This window comes from Hakea prostrata, chromosome 5, assembly GCF_041222555.1.
Source record: "Hakea prostrata isolate BN-2017 chromosome 5, UWA_Hpros_2, whole genome shotgun sequence".
NCBI classification, from domain to species: Eukaryota; Viridiplantae; Streptophyta; class Magnoliopsida; order Proteales; family Proteaceae; genus Hakea; species Hakea prostrata.
Window position 1 is genome coordinate 20,511,495 of NC_142604.1, and position 11,987 is coordinate 20,523,481.

Consider the following 11,987-nt stretch of genomic DNA (forward strand, 5'->3'; position numbering starts at 1 on the left):
AAGGGTTCTAGTCTATAAACCATATTTGAACTAAATCCTCGATAAGATTGCAATTTATTGATCCAAATCCTAGTTTGAACTACATTGTAGCCCAACTCCACTCTTAAGTTATGAGATCCACTAAACAATCCTGTACCTTGTGTCAAGCATGTGCCTTTTCAAATAGATTTTTTTTTATCTAATAATAAATTTTATATTACTGCTAAAAAAATTGATAAATATATGTAGTAGTTAATGTCTCAGGAGTATATACAAAGTAGGCTAATATTTGATTGATAAAAAATATGGCAAGAAAGCAATATACGGGTACGGATGACAAGCTAAAATAGGGAAAACAGAAGAGATTGTAAATGCACCAACTTACCAACCAAACAGTATTCTTAAACTAAAATAGGAAAAACAGAAGAGATTGTAAATGCACCAACTTACCAACCAAATGATATTCTTTCTTCCATATAGGAGCACCTCACCCCTTTAAAAAATGAATCTCCTCATTGAATGCTTTCAAGTTTATTCTAATTAAGCATTGAACAGACCTTGAGGAATGGCTTACTTCCTTGCACCTTCATTTTCTCCTTTTCTTGTGGTTTTCATTTGTGCAATATGCATTCTGCGTGGTGCCATCGGAGAAGATAGAAAGGCAAGTAACATCTAAATCTCTATTCTTATCATTGCACTTTGCTATCCAATGAACATGTAAGATGTGATATCTTTATCTAAGTTGATGGTTCTTATGTTGATCTTGAGGGCAAATTATTTAATCAGTAATATGGAGAATTACATATAAGTATTGATAGCGACATTATCATTGTAGGATTGTTGATCGTGCTGAATTACTTGGCCATTGTCACTAATATTTACTTGATGAGATTAGTTGTATCCTTGAGTAATAGTTGATTTAATTCATCCTATCTTAACTAAGTTAGCATAAATATTATGCAGTTGATGAATGAAATTGTATTCATGGCTTTATCATGTTGTTGATCAGCATGCATATATTGATAATCCGTGCAGATATATATTGTTTACATGGGTGCACTTCCTAAAGGAGCATATTCTCCTACATCTAACCACCTAAGCATGCTGGCAGAAGTTCTCGAGGAAAGGTAATCATTTTAAAATTTACCTAAAACGTTTTTCAATCATGCATGTTCAAGCAATATTAGGTGATCTTTGAACTTTACCTTGAGATGCTAATTCGTTGAGAAGTTGATTATTATTCCATGAAATTTTTTTAGTCTCTTCTTTGTACTTGTTCTCTATTTACTCTAATTTCACTCTCAAAAGTTCACTACTACCACCCCCTCCCCCGGGAAAAATGGACGGTAACTCTCTTTTTTCCCTTGATATTTTGGCAAAATTACCTTGTAATTTTACCCTCTTAATTGGTTATGTTGATATATTTTTTATTTATTTATTTTCTTTTCTCCCTCCTGGAATATTATACGTGGATATAGGTTTTCGTTTTTTATATTTTTTTCTTCCTCCTTAGGAATTTTTTTTTTTTTTTTAGTTTTTTTGTCTCCTTTTTATTTAACAAGATTCCATCAAATGCAATTATATGTAATTTTTTGTTTCTTACTTCCTCTATTATCATAACCCTTTAAACAACATTAGATGTACTTTTTTCCCTCACTTTTATTAGAAGCCATAAAATAGAAATAAAAAACATAGCTAGTCATATATAGAAAAAGTGAGGAAGGGAAACACATAAAAAATGAAAAGAATTACTTCAATTGACAAAGGGGAAAATTTTTGAGGGTAATTTAGCCCTTTTAAAACATTATAGGAGAAGAATATGCAAGACTTCATTATTTTGGAAGGAATCAAAGTTAAAACTTTCAAGTGAGGAGTAAAGGTATATAGAGAATTAGCAAAGGTATAGATAGGTTGAGTCTATAGTCTTTTTCTTTATTTTTCCTCTGGGAAAAATTTGTGATAGATCAATCAAAATCTTAACCATAAGTCTCCTCCCCAAAGCATTTTTTTTCCAATTATATTTCTGTTGATGAACCTAATGTCATTCTCGAATACGGATGCTTTATTATTTATTTAAGATTTTGGAATGAAATTTGATTAGTTTATTTCTTTTAGAATTTTCTTAGAAACCACATGAAGCATCTAGAGCATAAAAGAATATGAGAAAAATGGTTACATGGGAATGTCAACTTAATACAAAATTGTAGCAAAGTAATTAACAATCAAATTCTTGATAAATAATTTTCGTTTCATATATAATAGTTAAGTGATTCATTGAGGATACAACTATGTATGTCTATGGTTTGTTACAATTAAATTAACCTAATAGGATATTATAAAATTCTTATCAATATATCAACCTTTTTGTGCAGCTCTACAAAAAATAGCTTTGTGCGAAGCTATCATAGAAGTTTCAATGGATTCGCAGCGATGCTCAATGAACAAGAGAGAGAAAAGCTTGCCAGTTATTAACTAAAGAACTTTATTTTATAAATTATGTTTCAATTTTTGAAAATATCATCGTAATATCTTTGTTGAAATTCTAGGCAAAGAAGGTGTAGTATCCGTTTTTCCTAGTAGCACTCTCAAATTACAAACAACCAGATCTTGGGACTTCATTGGTTTTTCTAGTGCTGTGATAAGAAAACCTGAAGCTGAGAGTGATCTAATTATTGGCATTCTTGACGCTGGAATATGGCCAGAATCAGAAAGTTTCAATGATAAAGGATTTAGTGCTCCCCCTAAGAAATGGAAGGGTGCTTGTGAAGGTGGCTATAATTTTACATGCAACAAGTAAATCTCTTGGTTTAATAATTCATTAATATTATTCGATTATAATATATTATCTCTATAGTAAGAAAACGTTTGTACTATAACAATTTTCCATTAATCTCCTACAGCAAGATTATTGGTGCTCGATTTTATGCCAAGAAAAATAACTCAACAAGGGATTTAGATGGACATGGAACACATACTGCTTCCACAAATCTTGGTAACTTAGTATATGATGTGGGATTTTATGGATTGGCACAAGGGAATGCAAAGGGAGGTGTACCATCAGCAAGGATTGCAGCTTACAAAGTTTGCATAGATACTGGTTGCGATACGAGTGATATCCTGGCAGGTTTTGATGATGCAATTGCAGATGGAGTGGATATCATCTCAGTTTCGTTAGGACCGGGTTCATTTGATCAATTCGATGCTGATCCTATTTCAATAGGGGCATTTCATGCGATGCAGAAAGGAATCCTCACAACCCCCAAAAAAAAAAAAAAAAAAAAAAAAAAAAAAAAAAAAAAAAAAAAAAAATAAGGGAAAATAAAAAAAAAAAAAAAACAAAAAACAAACGGCACTTATAAAAAAAATTTTTTTTTTGAAAAAAAAAAAAAAACAAAAAAAAAAAATTAAAAAAACCTTTTTAAAAAATTTTTTTATTTTTTTTTATTCTTTGGGGGGGGGGGGGAAAATTTTTTTTTATTTTTTTAGAAAAAAACCCCAAAAAAGGCCATTTTTTTTTTTCTTCATTATTAGAGGGAAAAAGAAAGAAAAAAAGAATATATCATACTATCATACTACTATTATAAAAGCACGAATTGAGGGAGGATGGCTACATTTCACTTCCCAAAACACCCTTATTTTCTAAAACTACTAAACATTTAAGTCATTAAAAAAAATTCAAAAAATGTAATTTCTCAAATAACTAAATAAGATTTAATAACTCAAAACTCATGGCTACATTTTTATTTCCCAAAATAGCCTTCTTCCCTAACTACATTGATATAATTAATTACGTCTAAAATTGTAAATTCATATTTTATACTTTCAATAATATTATATTAATTATAGTTTTACCTGAATCATTAACAACAACAAGCCTAAGGAATAGGAAGAGTTTCTCTTAAAAACTAGGAAATATTAATTGAAGAAGAAGAAACTAATCAAAATCAACCAAGCATCATTTGAATACCGCTTAATAAATGTAATAATGATAAAACATTAACAATTTATTCTTTATTAAATATTCAAAAATCAAATTTGCCAATTAACTAATCGTAGTGCGACAATTTTCAAACAGTTAATTAAATCGTGTGCTAAATATTCAAAAATCAAATTTGCCAAATAACTAATCGATGCGACAATTTTCAAACCGTTAATTAAATCGTGTGCTAAATATTCAAAAATCAAATTTGCCAAATAACTAATCCTGCGGACAATTTTCAAACCGTTAATTAAATCGTGTGCTAAATATTCAAAAATCATATTTGCCAAATAACTAATCGTAATGCGGACAATTTTCAAACAAATTAATTAAATCGTGAGCTAAATATTAAAAAATCTAATTTGCCAAATAACTAATCGTGTATTCATATTTCATACTTTCAATAATATTATATTAATTATAGTTTTACCGAATCATTAACAACAAGAAGCCTAAGAAATATGAAGAGTTTCTCCTAAAAACTAGGAAATATTAATTATTATATTAATTATAGTTTTTCCTGAATCATTAACAACAAGAAGCCTAAGAAATATGAAGAGTTTCTCCTAAAAACTAGGAAATATTAATTGAAGAAGAAAAAATTAATCAAAATCAAGCATCTAAACGTTAGAATACCGCTCATTTAAAAAAATAATAATAATTAGCAACAACTAGCGTAAGGAATAGGAAGAGTTTCTCCTAAAAACTAGGAAATATTAATTGAAGAAGAAGAAACTAATTAAAATCAACCAAGCATCATTTGAATACCGCTTAATAAATGTAATAATGATAAAACATTAACAATTTATTCTTTATTAAATATTCAAAAATCAAATTTGCCAAATAACTAATCGTGTGCTGACCATTTTCAAATAGTTAATTAAATCGTGTGCTAAATATTCAAAAATCAAATTTGCCAAATAACTAATCTTGTGCTGACAATTTTCAAATAGTTAATTAAATCGTGTGCTAAATATTCAAAAATCAAATCTGCCAAATGACTAATCGTGTGCTCACAAAACCTTCTCTCCTCTTCACTGGCATCCATCCGACAATTTTCCTCTTCTTCCTCCTGCTGCCCCCATTGTCCGCTTAAATTCTTCCTCCTCTTTTTTGCTTCTTTTTTTTTCGGCCGATTATTCTCTTATGCTATAATTCGTTTTTTTTCAAATGGTTTGGAGCTTTAAATGAGTTTGTTCGTTTATCTTATGGTTGTTTAGCAGTGAATTTCTGAAGATTATGATTCCTATGCACTGACGGGCCTTTTTGATTGATAACTGTTCTTTGTTCAGGTCTGGAATCATTGCCAACTATATTGCAGAGAAAGTATTCGTTGATGTGTGATTTAGATAAAAGCTTGCAAGGTATTATTGTATAAAATGAGTTTTTTTTTTTATTATTTTTGTTATTCCCATTTAGTTTGGAAGGGATTCATGTCATTTTTCTAGGATTTTTAAAGCTCTCAGATGCACAAACAATCTAGGGAATCAAAAATTGTCGAAGCATGTTGCCATTAGATGTTAAAGCCAATAAATTCTTTTGAAGTTCGGATACTTCATATATGAAATACCCATCCTGATATCTGTTTTTATAGCTTGCTATTTTCCCCCCCTCTTTTGGAACAGTATTTCATTCTCCAGGCAAACTGTGTTTTCCTGTTAACATGAACAGAAAGCCAGCGGCAAAATGAGTTACGTTGTGAACAAGAAATAGAAGATATAAAAAGAGGAGTTCGACTCGGGTGATATCACACCAGGATACTTCACTTATAAGATTCTAATCGGATGATGCCCTTGATGAGCAAAAACACTACATCAGGATCGCTGATGAAAAGGTTGGCTTGGCGATGCAAGCCTATGACTTGGTATGTTACACTTCTACTTTTATGGCCTCATTAGTAATTCAACTTCAGCCAATCCTATTTGCCTCGAACTGCAGCAGTCTACATTTCGTGTTGAATGTGATCCCTCTGATTCTTCTCCTCCTCTCTCTTCTTTATCTTTTGGTTTCTTCGATCTTCAACTTCGTTGCTTTATAGAACTTAAAATGAGACTGTGTTTTACAGGATTGCGAGAATGTTGTGCTTAGATTGTCTTTTCATCTGTAATATTCATGCCAGCTATTATCATGGTGTTCATTCTGTCTCTTGAGATTGATTTATTTAGTTTCTTGTAGGGATTGTGGAAAGGTTGACAAGGAGGATTCATGGTTTCTGGAGTCTTACCAGAACCATCCTGGCCAAGCTGCTACTTTTTTGGCGCATATAAAAAAGGGAGTTGGAACTGCTGCCAAAGATGAAGGAGCTTTACTCTTGTTCAGTGGCGGAGAGACTCAGAGTTATTGGGCTGTTGCCAAATCTGAAAGCTGGTTCCGCGAGTTTAGTCATCTTAGAGTTCACTGGCTTACTTAAATTCTGTTTTGCCTTTTAGAACATAAACAAGTCTTGAACTCAATGATCATCTAAACTTAAGAGTTCTGAATTCTTTTGGAATATTCTTTATAAAGAGAAAACGCCTTTGTGCTGAGAAGGCAAGGAAGGTGACAAATCATTCTCCCCACCATCTTTACTTGACTCTACGCATCCCTTGCCTTGCAAAACACAGAGTTGCTTTTTTTTTTTTTTTTTTTCAATTTTTTTATCAAACTGTGTAGAAACGATGATCCTAGGCCAGAGTGATCATAGTTTTGCAACCATGTAGTTTCAGAATTCTACCAAAAGTTGAGATTACAAGATGCAAAACTAAGAGACTATACTTATTTGTTTTTTTGTTAGTAAGATTAGCATCAATCATTTTTCTTTCATTATTTTATTAGTTCAATTTTGAATTCAATTCTAAGTGGATTGTTGAGGATTATGAGTAACTGAATTAGTACAGAAATACGATCCATTGTCCTTTTAAAAGCTAGATAACTAGCAAGGTAAGGTGGGGAGAAGGGAGCTACGAGTTTCATAGTACGAAATTGCATGATATATCTAATCAACATGTGGAATACAAAGTCTAAAATTTAAAATCTAACAAAGAAGTGTTGCATGATGCTCCTTTTCTCCCTTACATCATTGAAGCTACAATTTCTATGTACGAGTTGTTCCGATGGATCCTTAGTGATCATTAGAGCCATCTCAACACATTAATGATGAATTCTGATAGACAAGAAGAACTTTAGTACCCACTGTACCTTCCATATTTCTCTATGTGAAAGATGATCCTGGGAAAGATCAAATATTTTTGCATAATTGATAGTAGACTGAGCAAAAACCCATAAATTCACTTCCCAAAGCCACACCATCAATGACTACAAAACCAACACAGAAAGTAAGGCATGTATGGTAGAGATGAAAGAATCCGGCACCTCCCCAAATTCTAGATGTTTGAAGTAATCCAGCCACTTAGAAAGCATAATAAAATACAAAGAAAAACAACTTACCACAAGAAGTAGAGGATTATAATACAGAAAGGCCTCATACAAAAATAAATCCCGCAAATCAGCACTCATTCTCATGACAGGGTCCCAACCAATCTGCAAATATAATAAAGAAACCCAACTAAGATCAGATGAACAAAATGATCAGTTTCACTTTCACAGATTAGTTCTACTTCTAGGACAACTGCTAGACCTCCTACAGTCCCTCTGCAGCATTAAAACGTTACAAAAATTAATCCTCAAATACCAAAATTTTATGACAAACAGATGAACAATACCACTACCAAAAATACAACAAAACTAGAATAAAGAATACCACTACGTTTACTAACGAATGCTTAATCCACGTGAACAAACCACACGTGCATATGCACGTGTGTCCTTACTAGTATATATATATGGGCAAGCTCAAAATAAAAACACATACAGTGGAACTGCATACCCCACCCTCTACATGGCATTAATGAGAGAAACAAAGTGCACTTCAGAAAGACAATAATCAAGAAATCTTGCCCTACCAAATCTATTGTAGCTTTTATTTTATTTAATCTTTATTGCTTAATTATGGAAATTTTCATTTTCCTTTAGATCAACAGAGTGCATGCTCAATGAGCCAGAGAATTCATCCACATGTAATATTTTAATCCTAAAGTTAGGATAAATTTAATAACTACCCTTGGATTAGAATATTATATGTGGTTGAATCTATATCTTATTGGGCACTCATTATGAGGTTTTTTCCTAGGAGAGGAATCGTATACGAAAAATTGCAGGCTTATTATGGTCACATTCAAGTGTTATCTTTTTGTTGTCAGGGTATGGCAGTTAATTCTTTTACTTCGAATGGTACAAGTCTTCCTTTAATATATGGAAAAGATGTAATATCACGACCATGTGACGAAGCGGGTGCACGGTAATGAATTTACTAACCCCTTGGAATACTCTTTTTTTTTCTTTTCTCCTCCCCCCGCTCCCCACACCTCCACAAAAATAATAATAATAATAGTAATAATAATAATAATAATAATAATAATAATAATAATAATAATAATAATAATAATAATAATAATAATAATAATAATAATAATAATAATAATAATAATAATAATAATAATAATAATAATAATAATAATAATAATAATAATAATAATAATAATAATAATAATAATAATAATAATAATAATAATAATAATAATAATAATAATAATAATAATAATAATAATAATAATAATAATAATAATAATAATAATAATAATAATAATAATAATAATAATAATAATAATAATAATAATAATAATAATAATAATAATAATAATGATGATGATGATGATAATAATGATGATAATAATGATGATAATAATGATAATAATAATAATAATGATAATAATAATAATAATAATAATAATAATAATAATAATAATAATAATAATAATAATAATAATAATAATAATAATAATAATAATAATAATAATAATAATGATAAACAACATCTAAAGGGATCATTTTTGTTATAAAAGAATCAAAAGAAGGAAAGCGTAGATTGTGTATTGATCTTACTTGACAATTATATGCTTTCTTTTGTGTTTCAGGCTTTGCAGCGGTAGTTGCTTGTCAAATGTGACAGGAAAGATTGTGCTGTGTGATGAATTCAGTTTTGGAGAAGAACCATTTCGAGCGGGTGCTTCAGGGACAATAGTACTAGATGATAAATTTACTGACATCTCTTATGCATTTCCTATTGCTGCAACACATTTAGTCCTCCAAAAGGGTGATCAGGTCAAGGCTTACATTAACTCCACAACGTAAGTTCAAAATAGTGATTATGGATTAATGATCAAAATTGGTTATTTGGTGATGCTTTGGGAACTTGTGAAACTGGTTAAGTGGGTTTTAGACCTGTAGAGAGAAAAATGCACCTTACCCAAAAACACCTAAAAAGAATAACACAAGACCTCTTAATAGTGTCCACAACCAGTCATTTCGAAAACTTGAAATTCTAAACAAGACCCTTCCTTACTTGATTAGCCTTGGCCACCAAACGACCATCTAGATGCGTTTAGGCCCCGAAATGAGTCCTGGAACAGTTCACATGGTGAGAGAATGAAAATTGGTCTCCACCACAACAAGCAGAACTAGTTAGTATGTGGGTTTTAGGCAGTAGAAAGAATGAAATACCCCTGTACCCAAAAAATTCCCGAAATGGATAGCGCAGGACCTCCAAATAAGGGTCCTCAACCAGTCAATTTGAGGAACTCAAAATTCTGAACAAGATCCATGCTTATACAGAAATGGCCAAGATAAAAAAAACGACCACCCAAGCATGTTCAGGTGCCAAATGGACCTTGGAACATTTAAATTAGTCTTCGCCACAGAGGCAGACCTGGTCAGTATGTGGGTTCTAGACCATTAGATATTTTCAAGATTTTATTAGGGTAATTAGCTAAGTACAATTAATTAACATTTTATACTTTTTAATCTATAGAAATCCTACTGCAAACATCTTGAAGAGTGAGGCGATACATGATCCATCTGCTCCAGTAGTTGCTTCATTCTCTTCTCGTGGACCAAATGGCATCACACCATCTATTCTCAAGGTCTCTTTCTTTCTCTATGTTGCTTCATTGTCTTTCATTCATTTAGTCTATCTTTCTGATCACAAGGTCTCCCTCTCTGATCTTATAGCCAGATATAAGCGCCCCAGGGGTAGATATCTTGGCTGCATATTCACCTATTGCTTCACCATCAGACGTTGAAGGTGATAAAAGGAGTGTGAAGTATGGTATAATATCTGGAACCTCCATGGCGTGCCCTCATGCAACTGGTGCTGCTGCTTATGTTAAATCCATTCACCCGGATTGGTCGCCCTCCGCCATCAAATCTGCACTCATGACCACTGGTGACATGCTCATTCTTTCTATATTAATTTGCTTGCCATATTTATTGGCTTTATCCAACTTTTCTTTCTCATAAAATCCCTACAGCTTTGCGGATGAACGCCACCAAGAACCCAGATGCTGAGTTTGCGTATGGTGCTGGGAATATCGATCCCGTGAAAGCGATAAATCCTGGTCTGGTATATGAAATTGTAGAAGATGATTATATCAAATTCCTCTGCAATATAGGCTGGGATACCAAGAGGGTAAGACTTTTAGCAGGAGATAACAACACTACTTGTCAAGCGAGGGAGAACTAATGGTACGGAGCTAGATCTCAATTATCCAGCAATGACAGCTTTTCTTCAACAAGATGAGCCTTTTGTTCGTAACTTTACAAGGACAGTTAAGAATGTTGGCTCAGCAAACTCCACATACGAGACATCCATCACTTCCCAATCTGTGTTTAATGTCACAGTTAATCCTACTGTTCTGCATTTCGAGTCATTGAATCAGGTTAAATCATTTATCGTCACTGTTTCGGGACCAAATTTCCAGCATCTTCTGCTGCGTTTGCTTCCCTGGAGTGGTCAGATGGCACTCATACTGTCAGAAGTCCGGTTGTTGTTCACTCGATTAACAGCTTTTAACTTCATATTCATGATAGAAACATATATTTGCTTGTGTTTCAGTTATTTACTGTAACCCACATCATGGTCAGTGATAGATTGTCGGATTATTTAGGATTTTTATCCACTCCAGTTCTGACAAACCTCCTGTTTGCTACAGTTCACCCTTGGATTAATAACACGTGTATTATTCTGATCTAACGCACAATAATTTCTAATCCCTTAAACCATTTTCTCTCTCATTTAACTATCTACTTCTCTGAAAACCTAAGCTTCCGCTAGCTTCCTCATTAGCTCCGACACTAGTTTGTTCCTTGCAATACCTTTAGAAATCCACAAAGAGAAAATGGAGACACCGATGTCATCGATCAGCCTCCAGTATTTGCTAGATGATTTCACGGAGGATGCTCGTGCTGATTACGCAAACCTCACGGCAACAGCGGTACGTGGTGAGTCGGAGAAATATTTGGTCTATGCCGATCAGTTAAAGCAAATCGTTCAACAGTTCAAGGAAAGGCCTTTGGGTCTTGAACACCTTGCTGCTATAGATAGTCTGACGACCTTGTCTTTTGTTTACATCTATCCCTGGGTGGAGAAGGTGGGAACGGTGGTGGATTTATTTGGGATGTTCTTGGGTGGGGCTTACGAGGAGGCGCTTGGAGGATTGCACAACCTTTTTGGCGGCCCTAACATGGTCCAGGTGTCGCAGAGCGATGGACCATTCAGCTTCATGGAGATGCAGGTGATACCGGGGCCGTCGTCTGGGGATGTGTTATGGGCGATGCAGCCCGAAGCCGAAGCCAAGGAGAAAGACGTAAGTTAGGTTTTGAGAGAAGACGATGTGTTAAATGAGAGAGGAAAAAAAACAATTATAGTTCAGAGTTGAGAAATTATTGACCATTAGATTAGGATAATACACTTGTCATTGATCCAAAGGTTAACTGTATCCAAAAGGAGGGTGTTAGAACTGGGGGTGATAAAAATCCGATTATTTATGGGCATTCTGTAATGCAACTGCTTCCTTAGGTTGAATTTGATCCTACGAACAAAAAGATAATGAACTAGCTAAACTAACACCTTAGGGCGAATTTTATCTTCATGTGC

At 33.0% G+C, this 11,987-nt stretch overlaps 1 pseudogene; it reads left to right on the forward strand.

The window, feature by feature from the left end:
* The first annotated feature begins 544 nt into the window (after positions 1 to 544).
* On the forward strand, positions 545 to 10,904 carry LOC149015658 (subtilisin-like protease SBT4.3; annotated as a pseudogene).
* The last annotated feature ends 1,083 nt before the right edge of the window (positions 10,905 to 11,987 follow it).